Below are 21,171 nucleotides of genomic sequence, written 5' to 3' on the forward strand. Positions count from 1 at the left end.
GATTGATGAAAATAAAATATACCTATAAATGAAAATAAAATGAAAAAAAAAATGCATGAATAAAAAAATAATAAAAAATAAAAAAATATATTTGAATAACACAATGAAATAAAATACAGGCAATAGCCAAAAAATCAAAAAGAAAATGAAACTGTTAACACGAGATGAAAATTGAAAAAAAATATTAACAAGAAATGAAAAAATATAAAAATCAAGAAGATTGTAAACCAAGTTACGTCAGGACGTTTCGATTGTTAGTATCCACAATCGTCTTCCGGTGATAACTGGAATTATTCCTCCGAGATATTACAATTGTCAACTACCTTCAAACAAACTAGAAAGACAGTGTCTCCCGAGAGTGGAATTTTACCTATTTCATTTACTATATTGTGTGGCAATCCTGAAGGTAGTTGTTTCGAGAGGTCTTTTTTCCCTGTTTGGGTCTAAGAGTTACTTTTCAGCATGAACTACACATTTTTGTGAAGATTTCACCAATTGTAGTATTCTTCTTTTTTTTGGAAGATTCCCATATTTTGTTTCTATGAAGATGGAGAAGAAGAATGCCAAAACGTTTCTTTCCCAAGAGATTCGAATATTTCATGACAGTTGAGAAATATAGTATATTCGAAAAATATAATAAGCGAAAATTTGAAAATTGATCAATTAAAATGAAATAAAAATTCTGAATTAAAAGATTTCAAGCCGAGTTACTTGGCTTGATTAATTTTTATTTTTATTGCGTTATTATTTCATGTCAGGGTTTTTTTTCAATATAATTGTTACTTTCAGCTATTCTTTGTTATTTCAAATCATATTTTATTAGACATTGGAAGTTCGAACTAATGAAATTCACCATGAAAAATTGTCAACCACCTTCATACAAATGTTTTGTTTATTAGATTGGCTTACCCCTGTAGCTAGAACGGAACATAATTATCTCAACAGAAGCTTTCAGAAAATACGTGCACTCACTGCCGACTTTCTTATTGCGATAATTTGCAAGCCCCAGCGACAGGCTTGACGTGCATATTGTCCAATTCACTGCCTCGCAAATAATAGACAATTTAATTTTTCAATGACTCCGAAATGAAGGATGTTCATAATAGTAAAACTTATGCAGTTGAATCGTCAATGAGAAAAGACTGTTGTATCAGTAGGCGAATAGTTATTATTTTGTTGACGATAATTCTTGAACAGCTTTGAATTGACATTGCTTGAATTTAAGTGCGTAGTTTGGCAGTTTCTAAGGTGGGTGTGTGTTTTGTTTATTCAGAAGGAAGCTAACCTAATAAGATCTACGGAAAAAAGTGCTCATTACCAATCTGAACGTGCGATAACATAAACTAGAGAATAGCTTAGGAATACTCAACAGAAAAAGAGAATAAAATAGTGAATGCCATCGGAGGTTCTAGGTTGTTTCAAAAGTTTTTCCATTTTGCTAGTTGATAGTAGTGAGGTTTTCATCATCCAGCTAACTTTCGTCTACTATACTCGCTATCAGTGATATCAAAAATCATGGAAAAAGCCCTAAACTACCAAATATTTGGCAGGCTTCAACATCTTAAGCGATCATCAATATGGCTTTCAGAATCAAAGATCAACAGGCGACCCATATTTGGAATAAGGCTATCGAGAAACATGGAGAGTCCAGAGCTGTTGCACTTGATATTTCTAAGGCCTTGACCACGTGTGGCATGGGGCTTTGCTGGCCAAACTTCGATGCTATGGTTTGTCGTATCATTTTTGTTTATGGCTCTTCAGCTTCCTGAAACTTCCCTGTAAGTGGCTGTCGATGGATGTCTCGAATACTATCATCAACGCTGGTGTTCCCCAGGTATCCATATTGTCTCCAACCCTTTTTTATTGTATTTCATCGACTCATTGTGTTGGCATAATCATGTCGCTGAAATTGCAAAGGCTGCATCTCAAAAGCTGCAACCTTGATAGTCTGGAATATCGAAGAAAGGTTAGAGATTTGTCTCTCTTCCATAGATACTTTCACGGGAAGTGTTCAAGTGACTTGGTAAATTTGATTCCAAGCGTATCTCTACGCTAGCTTGGCTGAATATGTTGTTGGACAGCATGTATGCGGCTTCCTTGAATTTTCTCCTAAACCAATGTTCCTCTCTGAGTATGATCTCAGCTTGGGACCACTCGATGTTATGTTGATGAGTCCAAACATATTCTGCTATTTCTGATTTGCTGGTTTCCCCTCGCTGTGTGTGTTTCTTGTGCTCAGCAATGAGAACATTCAATGGCCTCTTAGTTTCACCAATACAGGATTTTCCGCACTCACAGGGTATCCGGTAAATGCAATTCTTGGAATCGCAGTCCGCGTTTGGTGGCCTGGTTTTCGTGAGGCTGCTACGGATAGTGTTACCGGATCTGAAGCAGGTTCTGATGTTGTACTTGGAACCAATTCTTCTTATCCTCTCCGATAATCCTCTGATGTAGGGAAGTACAAGCACTGGTTGTGACGGCATCTCTTTCTTGCGAGGTTCCTGCTGTCTGTTAGCCAAAGTCTTTTCTACCATCGCTTTGGAGTAGCTATTCCGTTGAAGATCATTTTTGATGATGTCTAGTTCCTACTCGAGGCCTTATTTTGTATCGAAGAGCCCGAAAGCACGGTCTAATAGAGTCTTGATGATTCCTCTTTTTGTCGATTGATGGTGGTTGGATTCGTGGTTCAGATACTGTCCCGTGTGAGTGGGTTTCCGGTATACAGATGTTTCCCACTTAGTGACGGCCCTCTTCACTAAAACGTCTAATAATGGCAATTCGTTGTGGATTTCCTTTTCCATTGTGAAAGTGATGGAAGGTCTCATGCTGTTGATGTGTTTCAGGAAGGCGTCTAGTTCAGTATTCCCATGGTTCCATATTATGAAGGTGTCGTCAACATATCTCAACCAGACTCGAGGTTTCTTGTGGTCTTCTTCAATGGCCAGAGTTTCAAACCACTCCATATTGTATATGTTGGCTATGACTGGTGAAAGTGGGGATCCCATTGGCAGTCCCTCAACTTGTATAAAGAATTCGTCCTTCAGTTGGAAGCAACAGTTTCGTACACAGCAAACTAGTAATTCCATAATTACTTCTATCGGCAGATTCGTTCTCTCTTTGAGGTTCCCGTCTTCGGATAGCTTTCTCTATATGATTTGGATTGCTTCTTTGACCGGAACGTTGACGTAACACGTCGAAACTAATTAGTTGATCTTCCTGTGTAACTTCAACTGATCCTAGTAGTTCAACAAAATGCCTTGAATTCTTCACAGAAGACGATGTTTCACCTTGTAATGGTTGTATTATGAGAAGTAAAATTCTAGACAAGTTTTGAGTAGCCCAATCTCTGGAGCTGATTATCGGTCTCAGTGGAACGTCCCTCTTGTGGATTTTGGGTAATCCATACAAGTGAGGGGGCTTACTGTGGTGCGGTGTTAGCGATGATCTTTCTTTGTCCGAAAAAAAGACTTGGTGTTTTTTCAAAATCTGGTACAACTTCCTTTCAATTGAAGCAGTAGGGTCCCGTACGATCTTTGTGTATCGTTTCTTCTGAAGAACCTCTTCAATCTTTTGTTCGTAGAGAACAGTATCCATTACCACAGTAGCGTTTCCTTTATCTGCAGGTAGGATCTTGATTGTGTTGTCTCTACGTAGGCCGTTCAGAGCTCTACGTTCTTCATTGCTGATGTTAGATGTTGGAACTGGTTTTCGATCCCGCTGTTCTCTGATTTTCCATCTGAATTCTTCTGCCTCGGTCTGGTCAATTAGGGAACTGATGGATTCCACTGCTGTAATTATCTCCAAAGTGGGCACAGATGTTGGCGCAATGGCGAAATTTAGGCATTTCCTCAACAAGGATTCCTCTATAACCGTGAGCGGGCGGGAATTCATGTTGATGACGTTGGCGGCTTCATAGTTGTCCTGTTTTCGGTCTGTGATTGGGCATTATTCCCTGACTAAATATCTCCACTTTCTGTTGTGGGTATTCTGCATGTCTTGGCGGATCTTCAAGCACGTGTTTTTAATCTTGGCGAAGATTGGTTAATGATCATCTCTTCCAATGTCTCTCTTCGTATTTCTACAAATCGTTCCGTGGCATCCTGCAGCAAAGTTGACCTCTTTCACTGGTGATAATTGACTTGAGACCTTATCAGTGCTCGGCTGGCACGTTTTAACATGCGTTTAGCTCTCTCTCCTGGGATTCTTCTTTTTTTCAATTGTTTCAAGGATTTCAAATCATTTTATATATTAGACAATGGAAGTCCCAACTAGTGAAATTCATCGTGAATCACAACTTTCGCACAGACACCGCTCTCAGACCGACTTAAGGAATTTCCTGAAGAACTTGCGGTTTGTTCTAAAACAAATACTTATCAGGCCCTTCATTGAAGATGACCACATCTACCAAAGTTATAACAGTGAGTTTCTAGAGAAAAATTTCAGTATTTTTTTCAACAACGCCTTTGTAAAGAGCATATAGAAAAGTCACCAGTAAATGTTTTTCTTTCCTACTGGTTCTGTACTCTGAGGAGTAATTTCGACTGTTTCAATATCTAATCATATTATGAGATATTATATGACGGTTTTCAATTATTTCATTTCGTGAGGTGAATGAGTCGCTATACATACATTTACTCTGAACCCTTTAAAAATACTGTTGGGCTTCAGGATACGGCTTTCAAGTTGAAATATATATAAATACTTGTTTGAAATATGTGTCTTTCCGTATCTGGGTTGCAGAACTTAGATTGGATGGAATTATTTCTCGACGTTCACTGGTATCTCATATAAACTATATTGGGGTTGATACTTCAGACATAAAATTGAGTGTTGAATGCTGCGTTAAACTGGTCACTGGTCTCCGCAGCGGACACAATTTGCCTGTTTCCAAGCGAATACATATACTGGGAGATGGTGAAAGATTTTGGTGAGTCATTTCTTACAGTATGTGTTTTTAGGGAGGTTCTTTTATGTAATAAGTTAGAGGAAAATGATGTTCTTACGGGTGGTGCGAGGGACGCAGAATAATTAAATAAAATTGCTCGAAAATCCGGAGATGTCAAACAATTTCTTTCGCAAAATTTCTTCAATTTATCGATATTTCAACAAAAAAAAAAATCTGGCGCTCGCTATATGTCATACTTCTATGGTGGGTGTTTAGGCCCGCCATACTTTTTTGAAGATGTTTTTTTTCATTTATTTCTCACAGGCTGATTTTTTCAAACAATTGTTTTTTACCAAACTTGTACTAAAATCACCACGCCATACTATTCTGACGGTCCAAAATACCCTCCATATCCCCTCAAACATGTCATTTTTCAAAATTCTAAAACATTTTTCTTCCACCTTAAACTTTGGACAATTAGTTGTTTTTATGATTAGAAACATATAAGTTGTAATATGTTACGCATATATGTTATATATGCGTACAATGTAATTTTGTAAAATTCTATGCAACATTTGAACAGTTTCTTACAGTATAGCCCCAGTTTTCTTTGAGTTGAACATGTGATTAACGGAAAAACTAAATTTCAAAGTTGTATGTAGGGAAATTCGTGTTTAATGAATATTGAATGAATGAATATAATATTGAACATTATACTTTGAGGGAATTAAAACAAAAATCTATCATCTTCATGGTTCTACTCAAACTGAACGTTTTATCTTCTTGTTTGTTCTTTTATACGGTTAAAACGCCTCAGAGCGGATATTTGTCCTTTCCTTTTATTCGAATGTCTCTTTGAATTTGCCTGAACTTGGGTTACAATAGCTAAAATTCTTCGTGTTGGTGTTTCTCGGAAACTGTGAGAGATACGAAGATGGTTAAATTGGGACAAAGTTACGCATTTACCTGTCTAACAATATACCGTTGAGGAAGTTCTGAAATTTCGAGTATATCCGGAGACATCCGCAAAAAATAGTTTCCGAGATCTCAATGTTGAGGATCGAATTTGAAACACCCTGTATAGCGAGCGCCAGATTTCTTTGTTGAAATACCGATGAATTGGAGACATTTTGTGTAAGAAATTGTTTGACACCTCCGAATTTTCGAGCAATTTCTATTAATTATTCTGGAATTGCGTTCCGCGCACCACCGGTAAGAACATCATTTTCGCTTCACTTATTACATATATTAACCACCCTAAAAGTGCCATACTGTAAGAAATTATTTACCAAAATATTTCAGCATCTCCTGGTCTAACGGTCCTCATTGCTGATACATCAAAACGAGCTCAAATTTTCAATAATTTCGATATTATAAAATAGCTAATAAAACAGTTTTCACCATCAACTTCATTTTCCCCAAACTCAACAATAAAACTCTCTCTATGTGTAAATCAGAGGTAGTATATTTCATTCCTTGTTTTCGTGGAAAAATGTATGTTAGCCAAACTTCCAGAACATTGAAAGGCCGAATAACTTCGCAGAAGAGTGGTTGTAGATTAGCTCCTCATAGATATGTTTCGAGTGAATATGTTAACATAACTGGGATTATTATGGATTTCAATAATTCAACCATTCCATCTGAAAGCAATACTGCAAAGAGGATTGCTCGAGATGCCCTTCATTTCATAAACAGATGATTGCATTAATAGAAGAACCATTCTAATAACATTTTTTTTGTCTCCAATTTTGGTAGACAAAGTTTATCATATTTTAAATGAATCTTCGTCAAAGAAAGTTATCACACAGTTTGTGGAGTTATCATTGAATAACTTTCATTCGTTTGTAAATTTCGAAATAAGTCTTTGCAATGCTTTATGAACAGACGCATTTCCATTTTATCTATTTCCTTCAAACTAACAGAAGTTGCTTCACTCAAAATATTCTATCTCACAAACTAATAGTCCAACAGCTGTGAAATGTGTACACGTGACTTTTCTAGGTTAAGGTTAACTGAAAATCATATGGATTTGATGCTAGTAGCGCTGTCAGTATGTTACCTCATATTTCAGCTCATCTACATACACCCGTAGGTACCCAAACGAAACAAAATTAGTCTTATTATCATTATAGTAGAATGAACTGAATACAAAATATATCAAAACATCCTTCATATTTTCTGCAGATTATGGATTTCATTAGATCGGGAGGAGATTTGTTAGTACTATTTCCACCCTAATTTTTGAAAAACCCAATATTTCGTTGAAAAAGCAACTTTCCGCAACGAAGTTTCAAGAGAAAATATTTGGTTGAATACTGATTGTAATTGATTCGCAAACAGCCAAAGTACGAGAGGGTTGAAACATCTGCATGTAACTTTGAGCCGCTTAATTACGAATTGGGGAGAAATTTTCCAAGAACCAAGTGAAACAGTTGAGAAATATTTTGACATCAGTATTCGCTTATGAAATTTGAGAAAGTAACTAACATCAAGAGTTAAAATCATTTAACTTGATACAGTGTACACAGTGGGTTAAATCATCGCTTCTGTTTTACTTTGGAGTTTGTTTGGAGTATTTTCATGAATTAATACCGGAAATATAATCAGTACAGCTGAAAATTACAGCTCAGCATTTCGATACTATTAATTGAACTCAATAATTCAATAAAGATTTCCAAATCCAGGCAAAACGTCCAAGATGAAAACAACATCACAATCAGTACGTTGTACAACAAAATTGGTAGTGCTGGAAAAGTTGAAAATATTGAAATCTTCAAATCAGCAACCCATTGAATCCGTTGTTCTACCCGTGATACCAGATATCAGCAAAATTTTATGATAAATATACTCTCTGTTCAAAAAATTAGGTTAATTTTAATTTTTCTCAAAAAGTATTCAGTTGAATCATCAGTTTATATTTTGTCCTCTTCGAAGTTGCCACCCTCAGATATAATAAACCAGCTTTATCTCCAATACTCGTAACAGTATGTCCTTGAGATCTCTCAGGGATTCGGTTTTTATCTCATCAATCGTCGCAAAACGCCGTATTGTCATGGGTCTCTTCAATCTTGGGTATAGAAAAAAAGTCGCATGTAGCCAAATCTGGTGAATACGGTGGCTGAGGCATGATTAAGGTGTAGTTTTTCCAAAATACCGGACGTTTTCTACGTATTCCTTTTCGTAAACGACGCGACGCATAACTTCAAGCTAATACTCCTTGCTAACCTACGACCATGTGGTGCCACGGTAATCGAAGAAAGCCTTTTTCACTCTTGCCTCTGCTGGGCTCTTCCATTGGAACGATTGGAACCATATACCTGCTGGTTTAGACTTTCACGGCTGAGGTTTTCAGTGTCATTGCTTTTCGAGTTTGAAAGCCGTGGATTTTTGGAATTTCTTCTTGACGTTTCGCTGGCGCGAGTGGCTAGCTTTTTCAGATGTTTAACCATCATGGCTTGCTGTCCGATGACTACCTTTTAGGCTTTGTAAAGCGTATTTATGTCTTGTCAGGTAATCCGTTGTATCTGTTCCTGTATTTGTACCTGTACTCGTACCTGCAATCGTACCTGCTCTTGTACCTGTAGTCGTATCTGCACTTGAACTTGGAACATTAACAATCTCGCTGTCTGTTGTTCTGTTCGTTATTCTCGAATTCCTTAAAATGGGGTTCCGTATTCGATTGAGGTTCACCGCTTCCTCTTTTCTGTTGAACTTCTATTGCCTCCCGTACCAGTCGGCTATGGTATCCCTCGTTGGGGGCAATTAGTTCTGTGTTTTAAAACAAAATTCTGTGGTCTTCTTCACTAAGTGCGTGTTCTGCCATAGTTGACTTGTTCGTTTGGCCTAGTTTGCAGTTCCTTTTATGCTCTTTTAGTCTTGTTCCCATGGATCGTTTGGTGGTTCCGATATATACCTTTCCACATGTGCACGGTATGCGATAGACCCCTGTTGCTGATAATGGGTCTCTTTTGTCTTTAGCCGACCTGAGGCTCCTCGTGGGTTTGAAGACTGTTTTGATGTCGTGTTTGCCCAATAGTTTTCCAATTCTGTCTGTGACTCTAGGGATAAGCGGTAGATATGCGCGTGCAACCATCTGATCCTTTTTCGCTTTCTGAACCGTGGTGTCCTTCGGTTTCATGTCTTTTCGAGTCTCGGAGGTACTGTATCCATTTGATCTCAAGGTCACTTCAAGGTATTTCACTTCGTCATCTGGAAACATAGAAGAGACGCCCTTAACCGTTTCCTAAACCACTTGAACGCCCAACACCCGAGCATAGAATTCCTCATGGAAATTGAGCAGGACCAACGGATAGCTTTCCTAGATGTACTAGTAGAACGATGTACTAGTAGAACCCACAAAGTGTATCGAGAACCCACACACACAGATAGATACTTGCACGCACTATCGAAGCACCATCCTAGCCAAAAGAGAGGAGTCATCTCCACTCTAACGGAACGGGCTCAGAGAATATGTAAACCAGAACATCTGGAGAGGGAACTGAAATACCTTGAAGTGACCTTGAGATCGAATGGACACAGCCATGAAACCGAGCTAATAGCTTGGTATGAGTAACACAGTCAAATCGTTATGTAATAAGAGAAAATTCACATTCATGGGTTTCATATTTTCTCAGCAACAGAATGCAGTGTGTTTCGCTCAAATTTGACAAAGGTGATGTTTATTCGTTTTCAAAATCAGAAATGAGGTAGGTCCAACTGGGAGTATCCCAGGGAATTATACGTGGGCCACTCTTATTTCTAGTATATATCAATAATATGCACAGTAAAATACCATATTCTGTAGTAACTGCCTATGAAGATGATATTGATTTGGTGCGACGAAAGAATTAACACGAAAATTTGAATATACACTGGATGTAGTTTCAAACTATTTCAAAAGTCACGACCTGTTTTTCAATGTGAAAAAAACTCAGTTGATCCGCATTCACAACTATCGGAATAAAACCGATGATATTCAGGTGATTGTTATTGACTCTATTTTGAGAAACACCCATGATCCTGTTAAATTCCTAGGCATTCAAATGGACGAGAGTCTTTCTTGGAATGAGTTGATCACACTTGTTTCAAAATTGAGCTCTATAACCTATCTTTTCATCAACTTGAGAAATGTTCTCAAGATAAACCAAATTATGACTGTTTATCATGCCCAGGTCGAAACCATCTTGCGGCATGGTGTATGTTTGTGGGACAACTCTACAAAGAGTAAAAATGTATTTATCCAACAAAAAGCTATCCTTCACTGTTTGTTTCCACGTTCTTCGATAGTATGCATGCAGAAACATTTTCATTACACACGAAATTTCAACACTGATTGGACTATATATTTATGAGTTGTCAGTTCATGTTTTCACTAACAGGAATGACTTCATTCTCAATAGCAATATTCATAGTAAAAACACTCTGCAGGAGCAAATGATTCACGTTAGAGCGGCTAAGTATAATATAACTCAAAGTTCACAACTGTTTACCAAATAAATTGAAGTCAATATGCAGCATTTCGTTGTTAAAAAAAATTAAAATAATACCTGTTAGAAATATGTTTTTATACTCTTGACAAGTTTTTGAATACAAAAATGTGATCTGCTACTGTGTGTATTTTTCTTGTTCATTCTTGTATATATATTTTGTTTTGTTCTTCTATGTATAATGACTATATCATATACATTTCTTTGTCATTTTAAGGAAATAAATACTTTGAATTTTAATATGAACTCACTTTCTCAACAGTCAGTCATCATATATATATATATATATATATATATATATATATATATATATATATATATATATATATATACGAACACGATTAAATGGTAAAAAAGGTAACTGTCATCGGGAACAATACAATGGCCGAAAAAAAAATTACGGGGACTCTCGCCATTCTTGAGTTATATGGGAAAAACAAAAAATGCTGTTTCTCGTTTTTCTGAGAATATCAAAAAATTCAATTGTCTTCGTATCTGTTTCAGTTTAGAATATAGCAATGTTACCACATGATACAAGAAACGGCCTGTATATATTCTGTCTATCTGTTTGTTCTGTCCGTCTATGTAATGTAGCACAAAGGATAAAAAAATGATATCTATCTATCCCGTTAGCAAGCCTTTTCTATTTGCCAATTATGAATAATTTATTGGCCTATTCAGTGGAGTTTTTTCGTTTCTGTAACATCTGTATGATATCAATTTTGTTTGTTGTTCTGGTATAGTTTTTTAAAATTTTATTATATCATAATATTCATTCATTTTGTCAAATTGTAACTTTGTAATTATAAGGATCGATATTACTTTTTTTAACATACTTAGTTAACCCTGTGAATGGTTTTTAACTGTTAGGTAATAAAGGCTATTATTATTATTATTATTAAAAGTTACTTCGTTCATTATTGAAACTTTCTGAACAAATAATAACAATATAAATAAAACGTACTCAATCACGTCTTCTGACGTCATTCATTATCACTGAATATAATATTTCAGATGGAATTGGACAACATTTTCAAGAAAACGGTCACTCGTTATGCCTCTTCCATGGAAGACTTCATCGAACAGGAAGAAGACAGGGTTCTCGTCTCGAAGAGTTCCTTGGCTATCATCAGGTTGGAAATAATCCTCATCATATGGGCACTCAGTATAATCGCAAACTCTTTCATAATCCACGCAATAAGGAAATGCAAAATTTTGAATACGTGGGAAAACAATGTGATTTATCATGTGAGCTGGTGTAACTTGATGTTTTTTGTATTGCAACCTACAATTCATATTGTACTCTTGAAAACCCGGGCATTTCAATCCTTATCTTGTTTTCTTACAGATATTCCTAACAGTTTGATTGCTACAGGAATGATCGGTGTCATATTTCTACTATCAGGTTGGATTTTGATAAATTCTGAGTACGAATCGTTTTCAAGATACAGAGATAACTTTAAAGCGAATTGTATCTTCACTATGTACGTCTGTGGTACAATTATATATACAGCAACATTTTTGAGTTGTCACTTTAGAACACTCAGATTTCGTGTTATAACCTTTACTATTGATCTGATGATTTTTGCTGCGATATTTTTGAATATTCTGAGGTACTTCATCGTCTCCTCAAACATAATCAAAGAGAGCAAATATGTTATTTATGTGGCAAATGCAGCAATTTTATCTGTTTCACCATTGTTCATAAGTGTACATTTATCTGAGATTTTCAGCGAATACCGTGCTTTGAAAGAGATTTTGATCTTTGCGAAATTTTTATCTGAAATCTCATTCATATCAAATCCAATTTTGATTTATTTTATTTTATTCAAGTATAATAAACATTTCAATCAAGTATTCAGAGCAATCTTCAGATGTAAAAACAAACAGTTGGAACTACTAGATGAGTTGCCACATGATAGGAACGAAACTAGTCGAGAAGAAAAACTGGTGGTTTTAATCGACAATTAGTACTTTCTGAAGATAAATGAGTCTTATTGAAGTACAATACTGTGTGCATACAAATATTATATTTATTGTTGATATGTAACAGTAGTTTTATTGTATTGTAGCCATCCGTTGATCAATAAGAATGGATACCAGATCAGAGATAACGTTTACTTGCTGAATGTTACTTCATCATCAAGTTTGGAATTCACTCAATGAATCTGCTGGAAAATGACAAGGTTCACTATTTCAGTGAAAGTGGAAAAACTTCAATAATAGTAATGATAATAATAATAATAATAATAACTGCCAGATGACTGCCAGTCATCACCCGAAGACGATTGTAGATACCAACAATCGAAACGTCGTGAACTAACGTGACTTGGAATCTCTACACTTTTTTATTTTTTTTATTATTTTCTTTTTGCATTCCTTTAATTTTTTATTCAATTATTATATTTTTACTTGTAGGTTATTTCACTATCATTTCATTTCAGGTTTATTGTTGCTTAATATAATTGTTATTTTCAACTATTCTTTTTTAATTATTCTTTTTTACTTGTTTCAGGGATTTCAAATCATTTTATATAGTAGACAATGGAAGTCCGAACTAGTGAAATTCAGGTTACATATTTGTTTCATATGGATGCCTTTGGAGAGAAGGATCTCCATCAGTCCTTGAGGGTGGTGGAAGAGTACACGCATGCTATCGGTATGAAATTCGGGAAAGACAAATGTACAATGGTCCATCTCAACAGAGGACGATGCGGAGACTACGGAGAGGATGTGCAGCTCGTAGATGGAAGCATCTTACACCATCTGGATGCCGGAGAGACGTATACTCAACTCGGGGTAGAACAACGCCACTCACAAGAGGTAACAGCAGTGGAAAACTCTCTCCGCGGCAAGTATCAGCACAAACTTCGACAGATCTGGTCATCGGAACTGTCGGGGAAGAACAAAGTTGCTGCAACAAATATGCTTGCCGTTCCAGTCTTACTCCACTCGTTTGGAGTAGTGAAGTGGACTCGGGAGGAGCTGTATCAACTCGACGTAAAGATCCGAAAAATGATGCATCTCTATAAGAGTTTGCATCTCTATAAGAGTTTGCATCTCAAATCATCCGTTCCACGGTTGTACTTCCCCCGACAACAGGGAGGCCGTGGGCTTTTGAGTTTGGAGTGTCTACATGACAGAATGGTGCTGGATACAGCATGTAGTCGTCAGGAGTTCGGATCCCTTTCTCTGCATGGTCCGTGACCATGACAGAGCAGGAATTGGAGCATTTCTCTTTAGGGCAGCTCTCCGAGCAGCTGATGAACTCGGTATAGTTTTCGACACTGAACGAGGTGACCACCACTCTGTCACCGAGTTGGAACCTGTTCAGCAAAAAGCTCAGATAAAAGCCGCAGAGATCACCTCACTTCTGCGAAAACACAAAGATAAGCCAATGCATGGGGTCTTCTTCAATAACATTGGAGACCTTGGCTTATCAAAGCGCCTAACCTTCGCTTATCTCAGGTCGATTGGGCTGAAGTCGGAAACTGAGGGGTTCATCATGGCTTGCTGGGATGGTGTCTTCAACACCTTAGTCTACCGCAGTCGAGTGATGGGTATAGAGGTTCCTGACACAAGGTGCAGAACCTGCCGCGAGGCGTCCGAGACCCTAATGCACTTGCTATCAGCATGTCCATGTGAAACCTGGGTTTCATTTCTTCTGATAACTGGTACTTGAATTTATATAGCGATTTGAGTTTGATGAATAATATATGTCACATGTTCATCGAAAGACAAAGATCTATCTATGGTTACGCCAAGATTTTTAGCACTGTCTACCCAGTCAATGTCTGCGTTATCGAGAGTGAGCCTAAAGTTACGCTGGGTTTCTACTATTTGTTTTTGAGACCATATGCATGAGGCCAAAGTTTTATTTGGATTGATTTTCGGTCCATGATTCTCCGAGAATAGGAACGTTTTGTGCAAATCTGTGTTTATATTGGCAACGCAACTTTCTGTATCGGTGTTTTGTGAAGACAAATATAACTGTATATCGTCTGCGCATAGATGTACTTGACAATGTGATAAGAAAGTGGGATAATCAAAAATAAACACTGGAAACATCAAGGGTCCTAAAATACTTCCCTGCGGTACACCTGAGATTGTTTCATTTAGGAATGACCATGAGTTATCATCCAGTTTGACCCCCTGTGACCGGCTTGTGAGATAGCTGGTCATCCATTTAAGAGAAATGTTATCGAATCCTATGAACTTGAGCTTGCTGATGAGTAAATCGAAATTAACTAAATCGAAAGCTTTACTTTGATCAAGCAGTACTAAAATGGTGACTTTTGATTGATCTCTGAATGTCGCAAGTTCGTCTATTAATTTCAAAAGGGAAGTCTGTGTTCCGTGTTTTTTGCTAAACCCAGACTGCTCGCACGGAAGTATTCGATTTCCTTCAAGAAAAGCTCTTATTTGACGGGAAACATTTTTCTCGTATATTTTAGAGAATGAGGGCAGAATTCTGACAGGGCATAGGTAACTGTATGAGGTAGGTGCAGTCTTTTTCGGAATTGGAATTATATTAGCAACCTTCCAAACATCTGAAAAAAGACCCTGTCTGAAGGACTCGTTGAAAATATGTTTAACTTCATCAATACAGTGTGGTATCACTAAAGAAATCATCTTGATATTCAAATTGTCAATACCTAAAGCATTAGATTTTATTTCTTTGATAGCATTCAACATATCATCATCACATATATCGGTGGGGGAAAAGTTCATAGGAGCGTTCAATTTATTATTATTGTAGAATGAAAGAGTGTTATTATTTATTATTGAATGTCCAGCCACGTTTCAAAAATAGTCATTGATTTCTTCAGGTCTACGTAGTTCAATTGACAGGCAATTGGTTTGCGGGGATGATTTTGTAGCAACACCCCAATCTGCAAGATTTCTCCATGTCATTTTCGAATTGTTTTAATTTTTGTTAGAAACAAATTGTATATATGCTATTTTTTTACGTTTTACTGCGTCACTAACGTAGTTGCGTAAAGTTACATAGTACTGTCTAGCTGCTGCTGTCAGTACTATGTACGTTGGGCTCAAATAGTATGAAGCGTTTGAAAATTTTTCTTGATTTACTGAATGACAGTTCTCGTAGCCATCAATCAACAATTGATATGTGAACAACAAATTCAACTTGCATTTTTATCAGGTATGTACTTCTTCGTTTTAAATCATCAATAGTGGCAAATTTCTCACAAAAGTACTTCTGTTCTGATTGAGAACTTTTCTACAAGGTTTCAGTCGATTCATCAAATACTAGTATTCTTCTGATTTTACTGAAATGACTACCAATTGCATGAGAAGTTTCAACAAAATATTCAGCAGCTGTTTTCTTCAAACGTATTAGTAGTAGTTCTTTTGCGTTCATTAAATGCAGATTTTCATTTCTCCCGACTGGAATTTCTTGGTCAGCCTTTTTTTTGGCTGCTTCATTAAACAGATTTCCGAAGTAGCAAGCTCAAAAAAAACTGTGCAAAAAATTCCAAAAGGTTCATAATATATAGGTTTATAATATACCATAATATACCAGTAATTCAATTTTGTTCTTTTTATTGTTCAGTGGTGATTTCAACCAGTGACGAAAATTGACAAGATTTTTATTTATATTGAAGGGGTTATATTTTTAGGAGTGATTAATTTTTGGGAAAAAAAGTTCTTGGCTTTCTACTACTCCATCTTGATACAAAAAAAAGGGATGAGGGAATCTTCCAAAGAAAGGAAGGAAATAATCAATTTGAAAATAAGTAACCCTATACATGGATGTGTAGATCATGCAAAGAAGTAACTTTCAGGCACAAACTGAGAGAAAGTCCTCCTGCAACAGCTACTTTCATATAAACATTGAATTACACGAAAGAAAAAAAATATTTCGAAACAAATACTTCTATATGAACACTGAATTATAAAGAAGATACTTTTCTCTATTCAGTTTGTATATCAGATATCATTCACAGGAGTTCTACTTTGAATGAATGGTAATAAATTGCACTTACATGGAACACTGTCACCCTCACTGGTATACATCGATGTTTCGCCTCAAGACACTTGCCCCAAGGCTCTTCAGTACCAAATTGGATAACGTTATAGAAAATACACACAATTCATTCATGAATTACGATTTTTTATGTCACGGAATAAGCTTGATCTGAGATAAAGATGTTATTTGTGGACAGAGCACTCAAAAAATGGACGCAAACCGCGGACACGTGTTTCTGGCTATTGGCCTCATCAGCGGACAACAACTGGTTACCAAGAATGAAAAACTTCACATATGCACGGTGTCACCAACAGGAGCTAACCGCACATTTGTGGTTTCAATTAGAAGACCTAGCATTCCCAGGCATAATTAAACATCACCACATAGGCAGCTATATCTACCTGTGTGACTTCCGGGTCCAGGATATAAATACAGAGATAAAGATGTTATTGAATGTGTATGATATAAATCAAAAGGAAAAATTTGTGGACAGAACACTCATACCTTTTTTTGTATCAAGATGGAGTAGTAGAAAGCAATTTTCATTTATGATGTTGAAAAGAACGCAACAGTCGTAATGTCACAGGTATATTTCTATTGGGTGGTTGACTCTTTCGGGACTATTTTGATGACAAATACTTCATTAGTACTGAGTGAAGAAGGTCAAATTGAGATTTTTAGAACATTTGTTGAAGAGCTCACCAGCTCCTTACCAACAATAGCAGATAGATCAGAATGTGATCAAGGTGAGGTGAGATGTCAAGAGCTCTAGGAGGATACAGGTCTGTATCTACCCCTTTCAATTTTAACCATTCCTAATCTTCTGCTGAATATTTGTTCCAGAGATGATTGGGTAATGTTTCTAAATGGAATCATAAAAGAATGAAATTATTGCTATTTAAGTAACAGAAACCCTCCAATACAGGGTTTTAGCTGAGATTATTGGAGATATCATGATCAGTTCTTCATTTCCCAATGAAAACTTGACAAAAACTTGCACGCTTGAAAGAACAATCTATCTTTGATGGCCCACATTCAGGCAAAAGGTGATTTGGTTTCACAGAAAAATGGTGCTTCATTATTTTTTTTCAGTTCAACAGTGATTTTCTTATAGGAACAGAACACAAGCACTACAAGATAATCCTTCAGGCGCCTTGATAGCGGTGCCTGTGCGAAAGTAGCGATTCACGTTGGATTTGAATCGCTGGTGATTAAATTATTTTGGAAAAACGGCGAATGGCTCTTTTCTGTATGGAATCTAGCTGATTTAGGGTATGCTTAGAGGCGGAGCTCCATACATGAGAATAATAATCCAAAGAAGGTCTGATCTGAGCTTCATAAAGCATCAAAAGCTGCTGAGGTGTGTACAGTATCCTAGTTCGGGACAGCGTTCCAAGCTTTTGAGAAGCGGCTTTTGCAATTCCAGCGACATGATTGCGTCAAGACATATTGGTATCCGTTTTAACCTCCAGCAGACTTATCGAAGCAGAAAGTAGAATTGTCTGTTCTGGCATTATTATATCCAATTCGGAGACATTTTTCACCTCGATTCGAAATTACCTCTAGATCCTCATTAAGATAGGCAACCTCCTGCCGTCGGTGAAGATGTACATCCGCAGCTGATGTCCTGGAATCCAAATGGAATGACGAGACAAGTGTGCTGTCAGTGTGCTATCAGCATAGCAATATATTGGATTGTACGAGAGAAAGATGGATTGGTAGATTTGCTGCTAATAAAATGAAATTTGGATGATGTGAAGGATGCCTTACCCAACTACATGAAGAATATTTTCATCTACGATCATCAAAAGATATACATTGAAGCAGGAAAAATACAAACCTCTATCAGGAGTTTTCCAAACGTACAAATTTCTCCTGGAGTCAATACCACATGCAGGATGTTTAAAGTCACAATTGTAGTAGCTGCATCCTGAAAAAAAAACAATGTACAATATTTCAGTCTTCATGAATTTTTATTATATATAATAATGCACGAGTTCTAAACGAAAATGCAGACTGCGAGCAATATTCTTCAAAGGATATTATGATTTATCATTGTATGTGGACATTCTTGCCCATATTTGAAGTGTTTTTTTTGCAAATCTAAAGAAATGAACTTTTAATGTTCAAGCGTGTCTCGGATATACCGCCACAGTAGGTTGAATGGACTGACGCCTATCAGGAAACAACTACTCCACCTAATTCCCACACCTTTTCCAAATAAAAAAGGTACACCTCCTCAACAACGCTGGAGGTGATCGTTTTGGAGATATTTACAATTTTCCATATCGATGCGTATTACTTAGCTCCTAGGGCGCTAAGTGAAGTTGCTGAGAACATTACAAAAACTAAGTATGTGGTGGATCTCCTCAAAATAATCAACTTTTTCTTATAAAATGTTTAACGAAGAATGATTCGTAATTGAAATAAAGATTGTTGAAATTTTTCAAAACATGGTAGGTTTTTGTCATAAGTTTTTTGCAATATTAGTTATTTTCATCAAACTTTATACGCAGTATACCCCGTACAGACTTCTTCTAAACTGAGCATTATCGAACAACCCAAATTGAAAAATTTTGTCTGGTTTAATTATTCAATTAGAAAGTGCTACGATTGCACACGGCTGGTGTAAACCTAGAAGTAGGAATGGGTCGATTGAGGCTGGGCCTATGGCGGGAAGCGCTTACTGCGCAACCTCTGCTGCAGGCAACAAGTGATGCAATTGAACCCAGGTTTGTGTTTAATAAACCCTACAAAATACAAATTAAGCAGAACACAGAGTCAGATGCTACAAATGCAATACGAATTTATACAGATGGCTCAAAAACCAAAGAAGGTTCAGGATGTGGAGTGTACTCCAGATCACTAAGCCTAAGGATTAAATGGGGAATGGGAAGAAATACCAGCGTGGTCCAAACAGAACTGGCTGGTATCTCAATCGCCACAAAAGAAATAACCAAGAAAAGAATTTCTGGCAAAAACATAACAATCTGCACTGATAGCAGACAAGCACTATTAGCCTTGAACAGACACCGTGTTACTTCAGGGCTAGCACTAGAGTGCCACCAAGATTTAGCCAAAGCCTCGGTAGATAATAACATTATTCTGAGGTGGGTTAAAGGGCACGACAGGAGTAAAGGTAATCGCATTGCCGACTCTTTAGCCAAGGAAGCGGCTGGACTAAGAATTTTAGGACCAAGTGGCACCCACGGCCTGATGACATCGACAATTGCGGAACTAGTCAAATGTTACACCCATGCTCAATCTTTAAAGAGATGGGATGAAATCAAAGGATGTAATCTTGCCAGGATCACCTTGGGCGACCCTGGAAAGCTGGCGCCGAAGAAATATCTGGCGATGACCAGGAAAAATCTACGCCTTACAGTAGGATTTCTGACTGGCCACTGTCAGCTAAGGAAACACCTACATAATATGGGGCTAGTGGACACACCTCTATGTAGGATGTGTGAACAGGAAGATGAGACTGTCAGGCATATCCTGTGCGAGTGCCCGGAGTTATCGTCAATAAGAGAGTGTGTGTTCGGCGAGTCTTGGCCTACACCTGCCGATATAAAGGAGATGTCTCCCAGCGACCTGTCCACCTTCCTGGAAAGGACAGGATGGACGACGACCTAGGAGGACAACTCCTCGGGAGGATGTACAATGGGTCACATGTGGCCTAAGTGCGTGGGCTTAAACTCACCCTCCCTACTCTACAGATACAGAAGTGCTACATTTCGGAGTTTGTACAAAAAGTACTATGTTATTTATTAGGAAAATAAACATATAAAAATTGAATGAAACAACTATTACAACAACTGTTCAAAATGACAACCTCCAATAGTAATACAAGCCTCTGCTCTCTTCATCAAAGAATTCCGCACCCGTTGAAAAATGCCCGGAGTGTTTCTTATCGTTTCGTTGCAAGCTATGATGCGATCTCTCAACACTTTCTCGTTTTCAATGGGGCTAGCATAAACTAGTGATTTTAGTTGTCCACAAAAGAAAAAATCAACGGGCTTAAGGTCCGGTGGCCTCGGGGGCCAATGCTCAGTGCCTCCTCTTTCTATCCATCGTTGGGGCTATGCTATGTCTGAAAAATTTCTTGCTATCACACTAAAATGAGCAGGAGCTCATCGTGCATAAACCAAGAGTGATTTCGGAGACCAATGGGAACATCTTCCATAACTTGGGGAAGCTCGTGTTCCAGAAAATGTAGGCAAGCATCTCCATTCAAACGTAAGGGGAGAAAATAGGGCCCAATTGAATAGTCCCCAATTATGCATACATTAAAAGATACTATGTCTTGGAAATGAGTTTGCGTTATCGCATGTGGGTTATCTTCCGCCCAGATGAGGTTATTATGGAAGTTTATGATACATTTCTTGAATAATTAGCCTCACCTGTGAAGAGGATTTTCGATAAAATTTGCGGATGTTGTTCGACTTTTCTTTGAAGCCATTGAGCAAATTCAATAGGTGGTTGGAAAGTGCCTGGACAAGCTGAATATGATAAGGATATATATGCTGTATCGTAAAAATTCTGGAAACTGTCATGTGACTCACATTTGAAGTTTGACAAATTTTTCTTGTACTTGTCTCTGGATGTTCGCTAATTTCTTCGAGAACCGCCTCCTCCAATTCAACAGTTCTTGTAGTCCGTGGCCGTCCTACTGCAGAATTTGTTTCGAAGCTTTCAGATTCGTAAAGTCGCCGGAAAAGATTCGCAAATGTCGCTGCACAAGGACTCAAGCGTTGGGATACCTTCTCTGATAGATGTGTCTGGCCTCGCTTGAATTTCCGTCAGCC

General features: G+C 37.4%; 1 protein-coding gene across 4 annotated transcripts in view; it reads right to left on the reverse strand.

The window, feature by feature from the left end:
- Positions 1 to 21,171, reverse strand: part of AstC-R2 (Allatostatin C receptor 2) — a 649,221-nt gene that overhangs the window by 97,430 nt on the left and 530,620 nt on the right. For 3 of the 4 annotated variants that reach the window (XM_074180323.1, XM_074180325.1, XM_074180324.1), the window contains one exon: positions 18,204 to 18,293. The gene's annotated coding sequence lies outside the window, so the exon portion shown is untranslated. Of the gene's footprint in view, positions 1 to 909; positions 1,107 to 18,203; positions 18,294 to 21,171 lie in introns of those variants that run through there. The other variant, XM_074180326.1, reaches the window with a different exon arrangement.

Source organism: Leptinotarsa decemlineata, unplaced genomic scaffold (assembly GCF_025532065.1).
Source record: "Leptinotarsa decemlineata unplaced genomic scaffold, Ldec_3_MD MMD2_tig00026294_RagTag_RagTag, whole genome shotgun sequence".
Classification (NCBI taxonomy): domain Eukaryota; kingdom Metazoa; phylum Arthropoda; class Insecta; order Coleoptera; family Chrysomelidae; genus Leptinotarsa; species Leptinotarsa decemlineata.